The 17,459-nt window shown below is 55.2% G+C and overlaps 1 long non-coding RNA gene across 1 annotated transcript in view; it reads left to right on the forward strand.

Annotated features, from left to right (window-relative positions):
• LOC148050332 (uncharacterized) overlaps positions 1–15,509 on the forward strand; it is a 32,384-nt gene extending 16,875 nt beyond the window's left edge. Inside the window, exon 3 of the long non-coding RNA XR_015701595.1 lies at positions 15,104–15,509. This is a non-coding gene — a long non-coding RNA (uncharacterized LOC148050332). The remainder of the gene's footprint in view (positions 1–15,103) is intronic.
• Positions 15,510–17,459: the final 1,950 nt, after the last annotated feature.

A 17,459-nucleotide genomic window follows, 5' to 3' on the forward strand; every position in this document is an offset into this window, starting at 1 on the left:
GGGCAGCTTTGAGTCAGCCACATTTTAAGGGTGTATTTGAAGGGAGCGAGGGCCTGGCAGGGCAAAAGCAACAGTCACAAAAATAAACACGTCTCCCCTCATGCACTTTGGTGGGCAGGGGGGGCTTTTGCCAGCTCCGTCGGTGTTTGATGTCCTGAGGTCTGGGGTGAAACGCTGCTTCGTGTAGCACGGGATATGCCGGGCTGTGCTTTTTGGCTCCCGCGCGTTGTGTGTTTCTTTTTAAACATTTCCAGCCTGGTTCAATTTGTTTTCTATTACCATCAGCTCCGGTGCCTGTGCAGTTTTGTTGATCAAAGCAGAACACGTTGGCTGACATCGAAGCGCTTCCAAAAACCGGGGAGGGGGGAACACGGCCTCTCCGTGAACTTGCTGGAAAAACGCTGTACCTCAGGGCCGCCTGGCTGCTAATGGGATTTTTTGGAAGGCGCTGGCCCTTGTTGGGACCTGATGCCATCATTTCATCACAAGCAATTAAAATCGAGGCCAAAGCGGGTGCACGCTTGGAGATTTTCCTCTCGGCACGGTGCAGCCGCATGCCCTGCACCCGTGTGCAATGGCCTTCAGAGGAGAGAGGAGGATTCGCATGGAGGGAGCGTGGTGGTCTCCACCCATGGGAGAGGGCTGCGATCCCCAGGGCACCCCTCTGCCCGCAGGCAGGCTCCCCACCCTGCCGCTGCCGAGCTTCTCAGCTGTGCTGTCTGGCCGGGATTAGGCAACATTAGTGGCCGCAGCTGAAGGTTTCCAAAGGCAGATGTAGGAGCTGGCATCGCCTTGCCGTTTTTATTTGGTTTTTTGATCCATTCCTGGAATGTAAATTAAGGCAGAGGAAAAACATATGGGGCCATATCCTGCTGCTAGATACATGGGCGCCTGTCCCGCTGGCTCCCACATCAAGAGGGGCTGCACCCGATGCTCCGCCGGCTCCGGCAGTGGCTGCTCGCAGTGGGGAGAGATGCTAAAGGATTTGGGAAGTGGATCCCAAAGAGCCTGAACCCAGAGGCAGGGTTCCTCCCCTCCTTGAAATCGGGATCCCCCTGCATCCTGGATGGATGGGGATGCGGGAGGGAGAGGATGCAGGAGGGAGGGGATGTGGTACCCAGGGATGCAGGAGGGAGGAGATGTGGTACCCAGGGACGCGGGAGGGAGGAGATGTGGTACCCAGGGATGCAGGAGGGAGGAGATGTGGTACCCAGGGATGTGGGAGAGAGGAGATGTGGTACCCAGGGATGCGGGAGGGAGGGGATATGGTACCCAGGGTTACCATCAGCTCCCCGCTGACCTCAGATTTCCTCTAGACAAGGATGCCATTGGTCTGTCAGCACGAGGTGAGCCGGGATGTATAAAAACCTGTTCTCAACTGGCTGCTCTGGCTTCCTGAGCTGCTTTGGGCTCCAGGTCCTCCTCTCCCCCAAAAAGGGTTTGCTAGATTTGTGCATGGAGAAACCAGCTTTTGCAATGGGTTTCCCAGGCTGATCTGCTGCACAGCTTGGGGAAACACACAGCATCTCTGCGGCATTGGGATTCATTTATTCAGTGTCTCTTCCAGTTAGCGTGACTTAAGCATCCCTAATACGTGATATAGGAGATGGTAGCTGTCAGGGAGAACAGCCCTGTGAGCTGTACACCTTCAGCATCCTCCAGAGCATGTTTAAGCAGCTGACACTAAATAAATAATACTGGATGAAGATGCAGAAGTGCTATTTTCAGATAGTAAAGTGTGGTGTTCAGCAGTCACCTGGCATTTCTCCTGAAGTTTCCATAATGTCTGCGATCTAATAATCCCAAATGTGCTTTTTGAGCAGAAAAGCCATACGATATTAATGTCTGGGATGAGAAAAGCTTGTTTTCCCCAAATGGTGTGTAGGTGCAAGCTGGAGCCCCGTGCTGCTCTGGTTCATCTCCGCTGTCCCAGCTGAGGGGTGAGCAGCATCACAGCACGGGGACGGGGGTGGCTCAGCACCCGGCAATCCTGTCGGCTCCAGCAGCAGCAGCCGGGGAAGGGGCAGCGGGAGCAGGAGCTGCTTCAGGGCCGGGTGATGCATGCGGCAGCGGCGCCGCTGAACGGTGCGTGGCACCGGGAGAGGGGCGAGGGGCTACCCGAAAGCACTGACTGGGGCGATGGCTTTTTGGGGTGCCAGGACTGTGGCATCGCCCACTGGGGATGAATCGGTGCCCCAGTGCCCTGCTGCTGATTTCAACGGGCGCTGTTCCTTTGCTGCCACAAAACCCTTCCCTCCCCATATCTTTTATCCCTTCCCAAAAATCAGGGCTGTGACGTCGGGTTTGTGTGCGGGTCAGGCTGGTCTGAAGCCAGCCAGTGCTTTCGGATTTGGGTGGTTTGAAGCGATGGCCTCGGACCCACCGTTCTCCTTCCCGTGGCCAACGACCGCTTGTCCGGCCTGAGCTTTCTCAAGGACAGGTTTGCAAATGCGCTTTATTCTGGGTGCCAGGGAGCTGCAGGAGCTCGGGGCCCTGCAAGGGCGCGGGGTCCCACACCGCCGGGGTCCTGCTCCCTTGGGCTCCCGTCGGTGCGAGCTCTCCCTGAAACCCTGAACCACATTGGCCACTGCCTAACCAGCTCCAGCTTGGGTTCCCTGTTTTGTTGCTCTCTCTTTTTTTTAATGGAAAAGGCCTTTTGGTCACGTTATTCAAATATGGGATTAAAATGTAACTGCTGGAATTCAAAGGTTGCCGGTCCCCCCATGCATCTCTGATCTGCCCTAGCACTCGAGCAAAGTCTTTCTCCAAACCCACTTTAAATTATTCCAGAAAATGGCTTATTGCTTCTTTTGTGTCTTGCAAATTTACGGACGGAGGGACTTTTTATTTTCACGGATTAATCATCGCAAGGGGAGCATAAAGAGTAAGTCATAATAATGGGGGTTTGAATTAAACTTCTAAACTTCAAGCCCCTAAGCCTAATAAGATTAGAGTGCGCATACCTCCGGACCACATTAAAAAGTCGCGTTCGCTGCCCGTGCCCTTCGGCAGCGTCCCACACCAGCCTCCCGTTGCACCATATTAAATAGGACCTTAATGAAAACTTCCAAGGGAGTTTTATATTAATTCCAGAGGAAACTCAGCACAAAGGATGGACGGAGCTGATGCTCTGCTTGGGGGTGAAGTTCAGCATGGGCTGTGTTCGTGGTCCAGCCTCGGGGTTTTCCAGGGTGGCTTTGCCGCCAAACTGGGCAGCTGGAGATGGAGAAAGGCCTATCGCGCCCAAACATCTGCCTTTTGAGTCCATATTGGCTCCGTGCTGTTAGATATTAAGGTTTGCCACTTCTAGCAGAGAAAGCTGGTAGGTGGACCACACGAAGAAGGATTTATTGTGTTGTCGAGGCACTTGGTGATGTCCACCATGGGGGCTTTCTGTCCCGGGGCTCGGCATTGGGTTCCCCTCTCGGAGACAGGAGATAAAATCCCATCAGCATCCCACTGCCAGGAGAGGTGCGGGTCCCACCAGTCTGTTTAATCTCCAGAATATTCCCCTGAAAAATGAATTTCTTTTAACCCATATTCAGAGGCAGTAAAGGAGTTTATGCACTGTGGATTTTCTTCCTGTCAAACAGACTAAGGAGATTACTATGCTGCAAATCTGATATAAAAGATTTCTTTTAAAGTCACTGATAGAGCTCAATAAATAATGAGCTCAGTGTCTGAGACTGCTTCACAGAGATATTAGACTATAAAAAAATTTAAATGGCTGTTAGTTAAAGTAAAAAAAAAAACAACCCCAAACTGTAGTGTATTGCATAAAAACAATACCTATGGGAGAAAATGTGAAGTTCTGTCTACAGGAAAAAGAAACATTTCAAATTGCTATCTATTCACACCTGAATGCATAATGGGTTTGAGCTACAAGTTTACATACATTTGCAGGAAGAAGACTGTATTTGAAAGAGAGAGCCAAGAATTTGTGTCTAATTTCCAGGAGACAACAAGAAGGCTGCAGAAATGTTTTTATGCACAGCCTGTGCCTCGCCAGCGGGTCCGATAGAAGGAGACAGAACTGAGCTCTTCTTGTTACGGAGCCGTGCAACCACAGCAGATACAAGGGGGTATTTTAAGGGGTGCAGAGCGAGAGCGGGATTCCTTCTTCCAGAAAATGAGGAATGGCTTCCCTCCGCCCTTTAGGGTTGGGCTGGGGCACTGGGGAGCGAAGGCTGGAGGAGCCCCAGGCTGGGAAAACCTCCGGCGCATCCTCCCGGCCGCGGCTGAGCAGCGAGGAGGGAGCAGATGCTGCTGCTGTGCCCGGGACCCCCAAAGCCTGGGGTGTCCCCCCGCATCACTTCGGGGCCCCTTGCTGCAGGGCAGCAGCAGGTCCGGCTGCTTCACGCCTCAGAGGGAGCAAAGCCGGCCGGTCCCAGCAGCGGGAGGTCCCAAAGCTCCTCCTGGCATTGCCGTGGCGTCGGGGAGCCCTCCTCGCAGCCTCCTCCAGCACCGGGGCGGGCGTGTATGAACCATCTTTTCCTTCCTTTGCCGTGCAGCCCCAGAGTGCAGCCTCCATGGGGGAAAATGCTTTATTTATAGCTGGGAACTGCCCTTGAAACACTTTTCTATCCTGAATTGCAGCCTCCAGACAGGACCCCCGGTGCAGGAATTGCACTGAGGTGGCTGAGGAGGGTTTTTGCCTGAGCTGAAATCCTTTGCATCCTTTGAATGCCAGAGCCGTGCCAGGCATCCCTCCATCCCATGGATGCTGGAGCTGTGCCAGGCATCCCTCCATCCCATGCATGTTGGAGCCATGCCAGGCATCTCTCCATCCCATGGATGCTGGAGCTGTGCTGGGCATCCCCCCATGGCGTGCACACCGTAGCTGTGCCAGGTGTCCCTCCATCCCATGCCCAACGGTGACATGCCAGGCGTCCCTTGCCATCACCCTGCGGCTTGGGCCCGTTTTGGGGTCGGCAGCCAGGCAGGCTTTGGGGAGACGCAGGAGGCTGCAGTGGGAGCGAGGATCAAAGCCTCACGTGGGTCGGTTGAGCTTTTGTGTCAGGAACCGACTGCCAAGTGGCGGGGCCGCGGGGGTCGGGGAGGCAGGGCGGCCGTGGAGGTCCCCATATGCCAGGGGGCCGGGGAGCCGGGGGCGCGGGGCTGCCCGAGCCCCTCCAGCCAGCTTGCGAGCCGTGCTCAGCAGCTGCGGGCTGTAACTCCTTATCGCTGCTGTCAATAGGATTTGCTTTGTGTCGCTGGGAAGTTGATTAGTCCACCAGCATCCAGCCTTAACAGGGAAATAACTGGAAGTGTAATTAAATGTTTAGAAGAAATGAAACAACACAGAAGGATAAGCATCTGCACGGGTAAAGCCTGGCGATCGCCTCGCCCCGGCGTTTTATTAAATGCCGCTTGGTGCACAGCCAGATTTAGCTGCAGTGGCACCATGACCTTGTTTGTCTGCATGCCCATGGCCTGCGCCAGTGCTGGGCCTTGCTTTTGGGGCTGTTTCTCTGGTTTGTGTGCCATGTGCAGGGCTGGCACGGCCCCGGGGCACCGGCTGCGGATGCAGGGAGGGCTCCGGCCCCTCGGGTGCTGCAGCCCTTGGAGGCAAACGTTGCTCCGGGGGGTTCGGGTCCACAACCCCAGTGCAGTCAGAGCTGTGTCTGTTAGCCCAAAAAGAAGGACTTTTTTTTAAAAAAAACAATAGTTTTGCATCTTTGCGTCAGCCACAACGACACTGATGTTTGCAGCTAACACAAAGTTACAGAACTGCTGCTATAAAGCTGCACTCAACGCAAAAACTGATTTTTCCCTCTGTTTCGTGGCAGTTACTCAGTTATCGGCCAAGGTTATCCCCTCCTCGTCTCTGAGGGCAAACAACTACGCACGTTTCAGGGAGCACCTTGTGCCTGGCCACCGGTGAGCGGGGTGCTGGGAGCCCCAGGCCCGGGGTCCCGCAGCTCGGGCACCTCGGCTGGAGGGGAGGGGGGGAGGAGGAGGAAGAAGGTGGCGAGGGGACGGGGGTGCAGCAGAGGTGGGCAGAGGGTGGAAGGGGCAAAGGGGCCGCAGGGGCACGCGGCAGGCTCGGGGCCACCCAGTTTGGGGTTTGCAAACCTACGCTGCTTGCCCAGATAAGGACTCTCCTCCCTCCTCCTAATGTACAGGAAATGTGGCTCTTTTTTTCTCTTTGTTTTTGCTTTTTCTTTTAAAGGACGCATGCATTGCATATCCATTTTAACCCAGCCTGCCCCGGGGGATTTATAGCCTCTATCCAGTTTTATTGTTGATACAGATCTTTATCTGCCCTGGGCTTATAACTGACATTTAAATTACACTGCAAACAATGAATCAATATTTATGGATTACTGGTCCAATACATTCGCCAAACGAGTTGTTATGGGATTCTGTCTCCCGGCAAACAGGACAATGAGGTCAAGGTCAAGGCTTTGTCTAATGAGAAATAGGCACAGACAGGAGCTGCCAGCCCAATATTGACTGCCTAATAGGAATGCATTTATGTTAGTCATTTAGCCGAATGTATTGAGCTCTGTGTTAATTTTCTCATTCTTGTCATTTTCCCGCTGATAATTGTTCATAATTTAAAGCCCGGAGCCCGGAGTGTTTCCCCCTGCCCGTAGCAACCTGGATGCCAGCGCGGGAGCAACGCCCGCGCACGCTGACGTGCAGGCGCGCTCCCACGTGCACGCTCCGCTCGCACGCACCGACTGCAGGCTTGCATTCCTCATTTTTTTTTTTCCAGCCCTGCTTTTTCCTGGGAGCAGGGAGCGCAGATAGGACCGACTGCTCCTGGGGGTGGTTATCAGCGTCAGCAGCTGTCGGGAAATTCAACCTGGACTCCGGGAAACCAGAGGAGCCGGGCTCATTCCTGTGCTGCTACAAACCCTTTCTGGGTTTCAGCCTCAGATGGGAGCTTGCATGCTTTTCATCAGCTGAAATCAGGAGTCAAGCTGGCAAAAAAGGACGTGGCTTCCCCCCCCCTCCCTTTTTTTTTTTTTTGGCCCTGTTCTTGTATAATTCTGGTGCGTATTGTGCTTAGGCATCTGCTGCCTTAAAGTGGCAACAGCACCGTGGCTGCTTGCTGGCTATTTGCACTTCTGCGCCACTTAGGGTTTTATAAATACTGATTTATTATGCTCCATGTAGCCCTTGAAAAAGAGGGGAAAGCTGTGTTTTATTGATGAGAAGGCTAAAATTTGTTAAAATTCAGCTTCTGGTTCCCAAAAGCAGCGAGGCGCTGTCAGCTGGGTGCAAAACCAAGGTCGGGCGCTTGCTTGATTTTCCCACGCAGCTTCTCCAGGCGCTTGCACGAGTGGGTGAGTGTCCAGGGCCACGCGGCAGGAAAAAACACGGCAGCTCTCCTGGCCGCGGTGCTTGTCCCTTGTCCCTCTCGACGCTGTGGTGCTCGTCCCTCCTGCCACCGGTGCTCATCCCTCCAGCCACCGTGATGCTCGTGCCTCCTCCCACTGGTGCTCGTCCCTCCTGCCACCGCGGTGCGTGCACCCGTGGCCATGACCATGCTGCGGGGACGAAGCTGCTGCGGGAGAGGAGCTCCCCGGGGAATTACAGCATCGCAGAGGCACGGGGCCGCGCTCCCCCTCTCTTTTCACCCCCCACCCAGGGCAGCCCCAGCCCCCCCGGGACCTGCACCCCCGCGTGGGAGGGGGCGGCCAGCGGGGCGAGGCAGAAAGGGGGGTTTGGGGTGGGGGGTTTTTTTTGTGGCGTTTCTTTTGGAAGCTGTGTTTATCCCTCTTGTTAAACGCCAGATGAAAAGTTTCAGGCCTAAATTAGTTTTGTCCTCTTCTCTTCGTTTATCTACATTATAATAATCCCACGCCTGCGAATTGTGTCAATTATTCTTTCCTCTGGGCGAGCCAAGAATTCTTTGTTCCTCGCTAGTTTACAAAAGTGAAATATAGGTGAGGTTTAGGACCTTTTAATCCTCCTATGTAATTACTGTTCCCTGCAGACACCGCAGCATTTTACAATCGCTGCGTGTAGCTGCTGGGCTCAGATTAGACACACAAAGTCCCTTCACTTCATCAAAGGTTTCCTTATCTGCCCAAGACAGCGAAACAACAAACGATCCACAAATCTCGCCGGACCCGGTGTTTATTTGACCACCGCCGAAATAAATAAATTTGCTGTAGCCAAACACGCCGGGGCCGGCGGTTTCCCTGAGAACGGGGGCTCGGCAGGCGCCTGGGTGGGAATTTTCAAGAGCGTGAAGGGCCGGGGACTACAGTGGGGCTTTTGAAGTGCTTTTTCCACATTTTATGAGCCCAAATGAGGATGAAACTAAAATGACACGAAGAAATAATCCCCCATTCAGCCCTGAAAGGATTATTCTAATTACTTTGATTATTAAAGATCAGACAGATTTTTTTTTTTCCCCCCCTTTTTTCTTCCAGCCTACAAGCTGAAGTAAACCAACCCCGAAATACAAATCCTTGCTGGGAATTGAGGAACGTCTTAAGTAAACAGCGGGAACAAACGGGCTGTGTGACGGATACCCAGGGTCCGGCCGCCGGGCCGGGGGCCCCCTTTGTGCCGGCCTCAATAGGGGCTAAACGCCCCCCGAGACCCCGCTCCGGCTCCCCAGCCAGGGGCCGCGTCTCGCCCCTTTCAGATGCAAATACGAGTGGGTTTCTCCTTTATCTCGGCGGTAAGATGGTGGTGTCAAGCTGGGTCTGGATGAATAAAATGGAGAATTTATGCTTTATTGAGATCTGGGGTGTTTTTTTTCCCCCCGGAGCCTGTGCCGGGGAGGGGTGGGCAGATGGTCCCTCCCGACCCCCTATTTATCACCCCGCAAAGGCTTCGTTTAAGGATTCTGTTTGTTTCTGCTGATGAGGACTGTTAATTTGCACAGCGGTCTCATTAGGCCTAAACCACCAATTAATTTCTTTTGTTCTCATTAAACGGCTGATTCCTAAACATTTCTGCAGCCACAATGGATGGCTCAAAGCCGCAGCCCCAGCATCCTCCCCGGCTGCAGCGGGTACCGCTCCGCGGCACCCACGCCACCCATGCACTTGATGCTCTGGGGCCTGATCCCCGCCTGCAAATCCGAGCGTGAAATGCATCCATCCTGCCAGCGGCCGCATCGCCGGGCTGGAAAATGAGCATGCATGAGGCCTGGGGCATGGGGATGCGCTGGCCGAGCGGGCAAGGCGAAGCACAGGGCTTCTCCCGTCATTTCAGCATGGCGAAAAATGAGGGGTTTTGGGGGTTTTTTGCTCTGTGCTCCATTATGGTTTTAGCTGATTACGGGTGCGTTCAGGCCAAGAGGAGCTTGTGGGTTGTGTTTTGCAGCTCGGCCACACAATTTGCAGCCGCATTGAAGAGTCCTTGACAGTCTCTTAGCGATTTAATGCCAGAAAGTGCCAGCTTTTGTCTGGTAGTGATGCTAGGGCAAGTACTTAGCCTCGCTTGACATTCCTGCAGTTCAGGCTTGCTTCAGAGAATTAAATACCCAAGGTGAGGTTACAAAACAGCTCATCTTTTACAAAAAAAAAAAAAAAAAACAAAAAACCGCACGGTCGAGATAACCTTTTTGCGATAGCCTTCCACCAAAACCTGCTGCAATCAAAGCACTTTCTGGAGCGCTGGGCTCGCGCGCTCTCAGAGTATTGCTGGGATTTGTTTTCCTACGCCGTGGCTGTGTGTTCGGGCACAATTGCTCCTTTAAAGCTGCTGCCGGGCGGCCACGGTGCAGTTGGTGCTGGAGCACATGGCACGGGCACCCACACGGATCCTTCTCCTTCTTTTGCCTGGTAGGGGTGACTCCGCGCTTCCCTGCATCAATATTTCCTTTCCTCTGCTGTGCACGCTTTGTTCTTTCCCAGCAGTTCAAAGAGCTGCTGCAGGGAGATAAAATAAAAGAGGAGCAACCGCAACTCTTCTCTGTCAGCTCCTGAGCCCGACACGTCGCCCCTTGCCTCGCCTTGGGTGCAAAGGCTGATTTTGTTCATCAGTCTTGCAGTCACCTCTGCCTTTTTTTAGATGCTTTTTTGTTAGTTACTCAGCAGGAGTGGACACGGACTTGCTGCACTCCCGCCAGCAGCTCGGCTAACAGGGGGGTCACTTTTGGACACCTCCGTGCTGGGGAAAACGTGCTGCCATGGCAGCACCGGAGGCCGCGAGGTCCCTCTCCTCGGCAGCTGGCCGGAGGCTGGGTGTCCGTCAGGCTAACCAGGGATGGTCCAGGGGACACGCTGCATCCTGCTGTAACATCTCCAGCCTGCTGGGGTCTGGGCTGCAGCCAGCCTGTGTCTCCTTTTCCAGCTCTCCCCACAGCTCCTGGGGTTGCAGGTGGGCAGAAAGGGCCACGCGGGCTCCGGCTCGGTGCAGCACGGGCTGTGCCGCTCCTCCATCTGCTCCCGAAAGGCAGAGGAGCCAGAAGCCATCCCTGCTCCCTGCAGAACCTCCAGCCTGCCTGCCTGGCTGGAGCAGGCACCGGCGGCGGCATCGGTGGAGAGCTGGGGGTGACTGCTGCGCCCCATCGCTCAGCAGCCAGAGGAACCTCTTTGGCACCTACTCCATCAGGCTGATGGAAACAGGCATGTATTTATGTTTAGAAACAAATCTGGGGGAGGGCAAGTGGGGAAGAAGGCTGTAGAAGGTGAGTAGAGCCCCGGTGATCCGGATGCCGGCAGCTTGGTGCAAGCCAGACCCACAGCCGGGACCCTCGCCGGCACCGTGCCGAGGTGCCACGCTCTCCGGGTGCTGGGGCAGCCTCAGAAGGGACTGCCAGCCAAACACATGCGCGGCCCAAACCAATTAACCTTTTTAATATAACCATATCCTCATGTGGCTATCCATTACAGTCAATTAAGAAGAGCTGTGGCTAGGTATAATTACCGCCAGGCCATAAACTGAGCTGTGAGCGGGCGGTCTCCCCGGAAGGGGACAGGGCCAAGGGGTGGCTGGCGGGGGGGTTACAGCCCCGGCTTCCCACCATGGAAGACTGCGTGACGGTTCAAAAGCAGTCGACGCTGTCAAACAACAATTGCTTATTGTGTTTGCTGGGTTTGCCTGGATTTATGGTGTCGTCGTGGCCCAACGGCGTAAGCAAACATCTGCTGGGGAGCGCAGCGGCCGCCCGGGTGTGCGGGGAGGTTTGCAGCGCCCTGAGAGGGAGCAGAAACCCTGTTTTTGTCCCGCCGGGGACCCAGCTGGGGCCAGGGGACCCTGGCAGGGTGATGCTGCCTCCGCACCGGGGACGATGCTCAGCACCCCTCAGCGCAAAGCACCCGACGGTTCCTGGGCACGTCCTCTCCTGCTGTTCTTGATGTCAAGAAAACCCTGCTGTGGAAACAGCCTCCTCCCGAGCGGCTCCCCCCCGGGCCCCCGCTGCTGCCCGCAGGTTTTCTCCCAGCGGGCTGCGGAGCCTGCGCCCGGGGTGGCTTGCACACCTTCAGAGCCCTTTCCATTTGTCTCTATTACCTGGCAGAAAGGCACAATGATCCTTGAAAAGGGCCCCTTGTTGGGCCGCACCACCGCTCCTTCCCATGTTTCCTGCGCCTAATGAAGACAAATGAACATTATCTTCGCGTGTTCCAGCAATTCCGGGTCCCAGGCAGCACTGGGAGGACGGGCAGTAACCCTTTGCTTGCCGCGCTGCCTGCGCTGGTGCAGCAGAAGCAAGCTGGATGCCCCTGCGAGGGTTCCTGGAGGAGTCCTGGCTCGCTGCTGCTTGCACCATGACCAGGGCTTTGCTTTATCGCTTACGAGCTGATATCTCATTGCTGGCTTTGCTGTAAGGCCAGAGCTTCAGCTCTGTTCAAGTCCCTGCTGCAAATGACGCTTTGTGGCATAGAAGAGCAATTTGGTCCTTGCCAGGAGGACAGCAGTCAAAGACCGCTACGCATAACATCAGGAGAGATGCGAGAGGTACTGAACCCAAAAATGCAAATTGGTTAAAAGCAATGGATTAAAGGAAAAATTAATGCCAGCAGATATATGGCTGAGAAGACTTTTTGGAGCAGGACGTCTTGACGACGTATTCCTGGTCTACAGGAGGAGGATGCAGAAAGGGCAGAGGTGTTCAGTAGCTGTTGGTCGGGTGGTTGGGAGGAAGCCAAGGGTTGGGATCGGTGGTTGGTGATGAAAGACTTCCCGGCCCCGCGGTAACTCACCCGAACGTTAAGCAGTTGCTAAACCCGGGCGTGTGGAAATCGGCAGGTCAGGTTAAGCTGCAGCCAAGAAGCTTTAAAAACAGTTGGCCAAGGGGAACGGTTGGGCCATTAATGTTGATTTTCAATAAGTCTTTGAACACCGGGGTGGTTCCAGAGGGCTGGGAGAAAGCTAATGTTGTGCCGGTATTTTAAAAGGGCAAACAAGATGACCCAGGTAATTACAGGCCTGTCAGGCTGACATCGATCCCGGGAAAAATAATGGAACAGCTGATACGGGACTCAATTAATAGAGAGTCAGAGAAGGACAGTGCAATTAATGCCAATCAGCGTGGATTTATGGGAAACAGCCTTTGTCAAGCTCTTGTGATATCTCCTTGATGAGATTACAAGTTTGGTGAATAATCGTAAATGTCGAAGCGATGGGTTTCGTACTGTCCCCAGGCGCTCACGTGCCGGGATCCCGAAAAACACGAAGGCACAGAGCACACGGAGGGTGGCCGGGGCTGCCAGCGCTGGGGACCACGGGAGGTGCCCACCAGTGACCTGGGGGAAGGACAGACGTTGTTCCCTGGGGGGTTAAGTGGAGGATGAAGCAGTGGGAGCTCGCTGAGCGGGGCGCGAGCAGACCGTGTGTATCGTAACCCAGCCAAGAGCGAAGGCCCTCGTGTGGGAAGGGGGCCCGGTGGGCGGAGGAGGGCCCGGCGTGGGTCAAACCACCCTGGAGCAGGTCGGACTGCTCCAAAAGCACGGCTAGGGGCACCTCAAACTTGTGGAAGGAAACGGGGAGCTTTCAGGTTATTTAAACCTTCTTTCAATCTTTAAAAGCTCGGCCAATTTTAAATTAAAAAAATTGAAAAAACCACTGTTTGTAAAGGCAAAGGCTAAATTCCATTTTGGAAATGTCAGAAACAAAACGTTTTAGCATCTTCAAAAGGAAAAGCCCTATTCAGGCTTCTATTTTCAGGCAAAAGCTCTCAGCAGGTTTTGTACCGAATCCCTGGGGCTGCTGATGGCCTTCCCATCCCAGACCTAGGGACGCAGGCAGGATGCTCCGGGCACGCACGATGCGGGCAGGGATATTGGAAGTGTGGGGCTGGGGGGTCTTTGGGGCTGGGGCGGGCAGGGGACGGCTGGCTGCTGGCTCTGCTGGAGGGCTGTGGCTTGCAGGAAGGGCAGAGCCGCTCTGCTGGCCCCCGGCACGCGTGTCCCTGAGTGTGTCCCCCCCAAAATCGGTCTGTTTGGGGGGGCATGGTGGCAGATGGGCTCCTGCACAACCGTAACTATTCCTGCCCCTGCTGACCCGCCGGATTAGCAATCGAGATGCTGCTCTGCCCGGCTCCCGACATGCACTTCTGGGGAACCTTTTATTTAAAGTATTAGGCAGGTTATAAAAACGTCGCTGATGATTTGCTCATGTTTTCTAAACTGTTGTTAAAAATTTATAGGCAGGACAAAATGCAAAAGGAGGAGGGGAAAAAAAAAAAAAACCCACATGTTTTAAGCTGAGCCTCTCCATAAATTAAAGAGATTTGCTTTTGAGGGTGGTCCGCAGAGCTGCGTGCCAAAATTGTGTGTGTTCAAAGAGTGAGGATCATGAGGTTAAGTGTTAGGAAAGGGGAGGGGAAAAGCAACTTATTTAAGAAAGCGGTGCATAAAGCAGGCAGAGGTCCTTGCATCTGCCAGGGTGTCTGTGCCGTTTCTGGGCCGGGGAGCTGCTCAGGGGGTGGGACGGCGGCTAATCCCCGCTGCCCTGCCATTAGCATGCAAAGCCCTGGTCCTGCTTTGAGGAATTTCTGAGCTGCTTTTGGGGATTACGGGGGGACGTCAGCCGGCGGGGGCTGCGGCATCGAGCTGCGGAGGCACCCGCGGCACAGAGCAGGACAGGGTCTTGGGGACTCAGCAGGCAGCGGGGATGAAGCAAGACCTTTGTAGAGAAAATGGTCCGTATTTCTGCTGGAAGAAGCAAGCCAGCTGTAAGGCAGCGCAGTTCCCATTTACAGACGGGGTCAGACCGCTGCTGGCTCTCCAAGGACGGGCTTTCATGGGTTTGCACAGGCCGGGCAGGCTCAGCTCTTGTGCAGCCTTGGGCCAGCCCTCGCAGAGAGCAGCAGGGGTGGCTCAGGAGAGCTCCTGGGCTGTATATTCGCTGGGACGCTTGCTTTGCCATTCAAATGGCTCCTGTTCCTTGGAAGGCATTCATCAGAAGAGAGATAAATCTCATTAAAGCTGGGCAGGGGGGTGTAAGCTCTGTATCTGAGTGCTGGCTGGTTTCAAAGGAGCATTGGTGCTTTCAGGAGGAGCAGTGACCTCCAGCACGGCCAAACCTAAGCTCACCGGGAACCCCGTGGCCAGCGGCACAGCCTCTGCCACATTAAAGATGTCTCCCCTTCAGTCTTGCAATCTTACTAGGAAAAAAACTAAAAAGGAGCCCAAAACCACCCAAGAGCCCCAAGTGAGAAGTGGGGGCTCACCCGCTGTGCTGAGGTTGTCTTGGGGGGGCTGGCTGGGAGCTTCCCGGCTGGGTCAGCAGTGTGGGAGCACAGGGACTGCCCCAGATGTTGCCTCCACAGATGTTTTGAGCTCTCAGATACTGTGCAGAGCAAAGCAGCTGTGGGTGGGATTGAGTCAGCCCCAACGAGGGCTTTGATGCCTATGAAGCCGCAGCGCTGCCTGGCCCCGTGGCAGTGTCCCCTCCCGGGCAGGGTTCCCGCTGTGCCTGCACAGCCCGGGGCAGCACCGCGGCCTCCCTGGCCCCATCACCCCAACACCCCAACACCCCATCACCCCATCACCCCATCACCCCCCCAGTCCCCTCCAGCAGCCGTGACACAGCCACCCGCCACGGCACAAGTCACCCCGGCAGCCGTGTGCCACTGTCCGGGCTGGGATGCTGTAGTTTGACCTTGCTAGCTTTGATCTTTATCTTTCTTTGAAACTTGGTGGTTTCAGAAACCTACTGACTTTTACAATTTTGCCTCCTACAGAAGAGCAAGCTGAAGGCAGCCAGTGGCTTTGCGGTTTGTCCAGCAGTGATCAGGAGGGTACAACCGACACCAGCGTGCCGTGCCGTGCCGTGCTGTGCCATACCGTGCCTGCTGGCCTTGCAAGGGCCAGGCAGGGGCTCCCAGACCAGCTCTTGTGCCTCACCGTCCCACTCACCCACTCCCCTCTTCTGCTGACCTTATGAAGAAGATGGACTCACCCCTGCTTTGAAATTTTGCACCTTTGCATTCATTTCTAATATCCAAACTATCAGGGAAGTGTTACGGGTATGGATTGAGCATGGTGGAAGACTGCCCCAGCCCATCGCCTCCCCCTCCAGGAGGGCTGAGGGCTTAAAGCTGTTGCTTCACAAAAATGAGCGGTTAAGCAAAGGAGAGAGCCCCATCACACGTGCCGGCTGTGGGACCAGCCGTCCTGCGGGGAGGGCAGTGCCACCAGGAGCAGCTCTGGCCGGTTCCCCTGTGCCTGGTCCCCTCGGCTCCCCATCGTGCCCGAGACCGAGCGACCCTCCACCGAGGGCGGCTGGGACACCAAGGATGTGTCCCTGCCACGCTGGGATCAGAGTAACGAGCGTTCATAAACACTGCATCTCTCAGCACGTTGTGGGCTCGCTGGCTCCCCCAGATAGGCTGTACCAGGGGATAATATATTTATCTGCAAGTAAGGTATAAGGCCACAAGTCCAAAGCTACAAATCCTCACAAGTGAGTATTAATGGATTATGCCTCCGCAATCCATTGCATGTTCTAGTTATACAACAAAAATTGGGATAATAAAACAGCTCTTAGTGTCAAAATGTAATTAAACTGCTCCAATACGCCTTGAGAACAGCACAGCTGCTTTGTGCTGCCATAAAGCATTTTAAAACTGCTGGGCCATTTGCTCGGGTGCCTAAATGAGAGCTCCTGGATTCAGCCGTGGCTCCCGTGCCGCGGCGTCCGCGGGAAGGTGAACCTCTCCTCCAGTAAATCAGCCCTGACGTGCCTGCGTGCGTAAACGTGGGCCCCGACGTCCCGCTGATGGATGCTCTCCCCTGCCACCGCGCCGGCGTGCTGCTGCCGAGCGTGGCGGCCGAGCCCCGGCCCCGCTGCCACGTCCTGCCAGCGGCAAAGCTTTGGTGGCTGCCGCGGGGACGGTGGGGTGTGTGCTGGAGAGGGACCCCCCGCACGCTGAAACGGGCACAGGAGGGGCTGCCGCCGTTCATCCCTCTGCTGCCGGTGGGAAGGTAAATGCCGAGTGAACAAGACCTGTCAATAGACTCTCGTTGAGTACTTCTGGGGGATAAATGAACCATTAATTAACCTCCCGGCAGCAGCTATCAAACCTGCACGCATGAAATACCAATTATCAGTCAGTCACAGCGCTTATTCTCATCAGCCTCGTTAGCGTCCCAGGTGTGTCCGGGGCCCACGGTGCAGCTCCCAGGGTAGCACGAGGTGCTGCCCACGCCGCCACGCGCCCCCGGCGTCCCGTGCTGTCCCCGTCCCCGATCCCATCACGGTCACTCACACCGGGCAGTCCCGCCTCGGAAGGTGCCTGCTCCGCAGGCGAGGGCGCTTATTCCAGCAAGCGTGGAAGTCATGCTTGTGTCGCAGAGCGATGCCAGACACTGCACGTGATGGGTGGTTCTGCCCATGGGGGCTGCAGGAGAAGGGGTAGGGTTCATCCAGCTGCCAAAAATCCCACCGGGTCCCTGGAGACCCCCGCCGGCAGGCACACGCTGACCTTGGGGGGTCCCAAGGCTGCCCCACACCAGCCGCTGATGCGGCAGGGGCCGGCCCCGCTGCCAAACCCGCTCTGGGGTCTGCATTTGGTTTAAATCTTGAACTCTGTAAGACACAGCCCACCGTCCCCCATGCCCAAGCCGCCACGTGTGGGATGCCCGGGCTGAACCGCCCGATGCTCCTGCATCCTGCCAAGACCACGGCATCCCTGACCCCTGCCCAGGGGCTTCTCCCCATGGCACAGCCCATCCAGGGCTCAGGAATGACGGGATAATTATCCTGGGGCGGGGGGGGGGAACCTTCCTCAGACAGGCCTGCATGCGTGCCTCTGTGTGCGCACACGTGCGCCCGTGCACGCAGTTACCTTTATCATCTCACCCATCTTCTCCCCAAGGGTGCTGGGGGTTTTGACTTTTATGTGTAACAATAAAAACTTTCATTGTAGCAAAACATTGGCTGGTCAAAATTAGACTAGTTAATTCCAGAGAATTGTTTCATCTCAGCTCAACAGTAATAATGAATCTTTTTTACAAGATGAATTGGTGAACAGCCAACTTCCTCCGGGGCAATTCCTGTGTAGTGTTGATCCCGCTGGAATTTACCTTGGGAAAAAA

Source organism: Nipponia nippon, unplaced genomic scaffold (assembly GCF_047370975.1).
Source record: "Nipponia nippon isolate SJK-2023a ecotype South Korea unplaced genomic scaffold, ASM4737097v1 scaffold_9, whole genome shotgun sequence".
NCBI classification, from domain to species: Eukaryota; Metazoa; Chordata; class Aves; order Pelecaniformes; family Threskiornithidae; genus Nipponia; species Nipponia nippon.